The sequence below is a fragment of the Seriola aureovittata genome, chromosome 13 (genome assembly GCF_021018895.1).
Source record: "Seriola aureovittata isolate HTS-2021-v1 ecotype China chromosome 13, ASM2101889v1, whole genome shotgun sequence".
Lineage (NCBI taxonomy): Eukaryota > Metazoa > Chordata > Actinopteri > Carangiformes > Carangidae > Seriola > Seriola aureovittata.
This window is the reverse complement of record NC_079376.1, coordinates 13,445,858-13,450,000: the sequence shown is the minus strand read 5'-3', so window position 1 is coordinate 13,450,000 and position 4,143 is coordinate 13,445,858.

Genomic DNA, 4,143 nt, shown 5'->3' with positions numbered 1-4,143 from the left:
GTAGCATCAAAATATTAGCTTCAGATGATAGCAGGGTACTTTTTAATCATTAGAAATGAGCTCAGCTCCCTGCTCCCGGTGACCTTTCTGCTCTTGTTCGCCTGCAAAGCTCTGCAACCGACTCAGCCACTTAATAATTAACACCAGGCCCTCAAACCATTTCATGTGGCCCATGCTAATTATGCCACGAAGCACTGTACTGTGCCAATGTGTTTATTAAGCTCACATACTGCAGCTTTTATTGATAATATGCAAATTAAAAAGATTGGGCGTGTTACTTTCTGATGATGATTCTCCCCTCAAGTGCTTTTCTCTATGATGAAACCATCCATTTTGTGGTTTGCACAACAAACTCAATATGACCTTAACACACGCAAACACACACATACACACATATATGTATTTTAACACCTTCAGAGAACACCAGGAAACCACTGTGTTTCCAGGACGGCACAGCGAATGCACCACACTGTTTTAACTGGTGTACTGGACTATACTTCAAACCCAGCGGTCTATATATTGATCCAAAATGAGGCATGCTTGTGTATAATTGAGTTTGTGACCTCAATGCAGTGAGCTGACATCATCACTGTGGGTCTGGAGCCAAACACCACACTGCACTGGAAAAGCCCCTCTGGCCAGGACTGGGAGATCTCAGCCCTGCTGGTGGTGTGCTGGGCCGGGCTGAGAGCTTGATATGATACAGTGGCTCACAGATATGATGATGACATAACTTTGAAAAGGGATTACACAACAGGCACAGAAAATCATCTAAGTCATCACCACTTCTTGTCTGTTGAAATGCAATCTAAATGCTTCACAGTTGTATACAAATCTATCTTTAAAATCACATCCCCATTATTCATCTTAGATTTAGGAGCAGGAGTTTTCTCTTCGGGCATGTTGAAGCACAATCAGGGCAGAGTCTATTTGCCTACTGGCCCAGTGGTTGAGCCCTGCCCTCGGATGACTCATTAATTGCTGAAGACTAACAAAAAGGTCATCCATACGGTATTTGTGCACTTTGCATTTACAATCATCTCTCGGTCAAACTGCTCTTATTTTGTTTTTCACATGCAAATTCCTGCATTTATTAGTCATAAGCTGCTCATCGGTGGGTGCTGCAGCCGCATGAGGGGCACGCCCCACCACACATTACAGGGCATGCAGCGGGACACAGCAGCACGCCATTCGCTTCACCTTTGAGTAAACCTCAGGGAGTGGCCGACGTATCATAAAACCCAGCTTTAGTAACTTTCCATTTCTCATTACAGAGGAGGAAGGGAGAGGCTTGTGTGACAGCCAGACTCAATGCTTGAGCAATTTTATCGTCTGCAAAGCACCACACACACCTCCTCGACAATATAAACTTGAAGGACTGTACCAGGGTGTTAATTCTAGTTCTATAACTATTAATTATGTATACTTAACATTTCTGCTGAACATTTTCACACCATGCTGCACAATTTAGTTTTTCTTACAATTGCAGGCATCTGTTGTTTTCCATTTAATTGTTTTTACAGTACTAAAACAGCCTTACTGTGCAACAATAATGTAAAATTGACAAAAATGAATCAAGACTTCAAGTCAAATACAGGTGATTTGTTGTAAATGTGCTACTAAAAATGATAAATCCACTGCTATTATCCTTTAAGAGCAAAAAGAAAGTTCACGTCTGAGAGAGAATCAATGCTTTTATGTGCTTTTATTCTTTAATAAAATGCAGAAACATATCTCTCTAGGGTTTAAACATATGATGAATGTGTACAGAAAATGCTTTTCATGCACAGGCTTTGCTTCCTACCACTACTACAAAATGCACTCCTGCCAGCACGCCGACGCCTCTTCCCTCAGGAGACACATGTCCTTATCATGCGTGCTTCCTGGGATTAAGCATTCACTCTCTTTTTTACGGTCTCCTCTGCCTTCATTCTTGGCTGCATTCCTGTGCAGAACTGGCTGCGTCTCATCTCTGCAGGTTCACACAGGAGCCCATCAGCCCTCCTGTCTGATCCGCTGACAACATGCGCACTCAGTGTTGGTATTTGGGTGTGTACCTGGTAAACACAGCAACAATGCTTACCACACAAATAAAAGGGATGTTTCCTCCAGCGGTGACACTGCATATGCGTTTTTTTTTCTTTTTATTTTATAGGGAAAGGAGGTTTGCTGTACATCATGCGTACTGAGGGAAAGGAGGGAGTGAAAATGAAGCACTGAGATAGAGACAGATGGCAAATGAGAGAGAAAAAGAAGCACTTCAGCCTACTCCTATCACTGTTTCATTTGGCTGAGTCTCTGGTACTGTAGCACCCTGTGTGGGAGTATTGGAAGCCCACTTGTTGTGTAACACCTTTTCCATCCTCCACACTATCGCCAAACTCTGCTACAACAAGGTTGAATCACAACAGCTTTCATCTTCCGGTGTGGGATATTTCAACTTTTTTGATGCTGTTTTCATGCTTCCCCCTTGTCCCCACTTCTCCGTTAATACACTGTTAAAAAAAAAAAACAACACTCAACCAATTAAATTTATCTGTGAATCAAACCGCCAAGTAAAAAAGACAAGTATTATAAAGTTTAGGACATTTGAAACAGTTCAAATCATCCAGAGGTCTTTCAGGAGGCAGTCATATTGGAGCTGGCTTTCTTTTTCACTGTGCAACCTTCAGGAATCTAATATTCTACATACTGCAAACAGATTTGTGGCTCTACTTTCATCTTTTCATCTCTGGTGAATTGCAATGTGTACATACATGCATATGCTGAAGATGGCCTCATATTTGTTGGACTGTGTTCAGTATGTGATGAGGAAATGTTTGGGGTTTCAGGGCATGGATGGACACCATGACAAACTCCAGGGGCAAATGTTGAAACTCACCTGACTGACACAATCACAAACATGGAGAAATCTAGCGTCACTACTGTATCGTAGCCATGTTTTATATGATCAGTGGTTTCTTTGCAAATTAAGCACGTTTCCTAAAGTTATCCAAATAACCAACACTTGCATCACACCACATCTATTTTCAGCTGTTCTGGGCTTATTTTTCCATGATGTTTCTACCAGATTTTGTATGTAACCTCCATGTCCTCTATTATATCAAACCAAATTCAATCAATGACCCTTTGTCAGGATTCTCAAACTACTGCAACACTGCTGTATGTTAACCCGAGACCAAACATCACATTTTTGTTCCATTAATTTATTACACATTAGGTGAATGACTTTCACATTGTCGTATTGCTTTAGTGCAATCATTCCTCCTGACAAGCCTCATCGACGTGTCTTGGTTGAGCTGAGTTGGAGATTGGTTTCCTTGCATTTCTTGTTCAGGATTAATGGAGACAGTGATAAAACAGCCTCTACATCAGCACCTATAATGGTAACTTCACATTGTAGTGGGCCAGCCACAGCACAGCTGACTTAGCCAGAGCGGCTGTGAGACTAATCACACCACAGAAATCATTACATCCTACATTTCTCATCTGTCTTTCATCTTATCTCGAGCCCCCCCGCTCATTTCTTCTCTGCCCCTCAGCTATTATATATAATTTGGCTCAGATGCTCAGATGGAGCAGCCCGACAGAGAGGCACAAAAATCTTGCCAGAGTGCAGCTTCGCTCAGGGCTCTTCTGCTGCCAACTGCCACTCTACTCTGCAGTGAGGTGGAATGATGCTTGGCGGCCAGCACGTTGAGGCTAGAGGTGCAGCAGCATGTTGTATGAGCGTGCATGTTTGTGTGTGTGTGTGTGTGTGTGTGTGCGTGTCTGTGGAAAGATGGTGGATAGACACGTCAATTTAGATTGCTTCGTCCACGCTTGTTCTATGAACAGGAGGTGGAGAGTGATGGGGAAAACGGGGACGGCTCTGAATAAGCTGCATGATTTTATGCCAGTGATGAGCCAGTGCATATGTGTGTGTCCGAACACGTTTGACTGTCAAGCATCGCTGGAAAGGCTGAGTCAGTCGAGAGAAACACAGAGTGAGGGAAAATAGAGATGGGAGGGAGAGGGGCTACTGAGCAGACTCTATACATTATGAAAGAGGAGTAGGTGGGAAATGGAGAGGAGACAAACATCACAGAGGACACGGTTTAAAAGCTATTGCATCTTTATTAACCTCAGTAAACATTTTAAGAG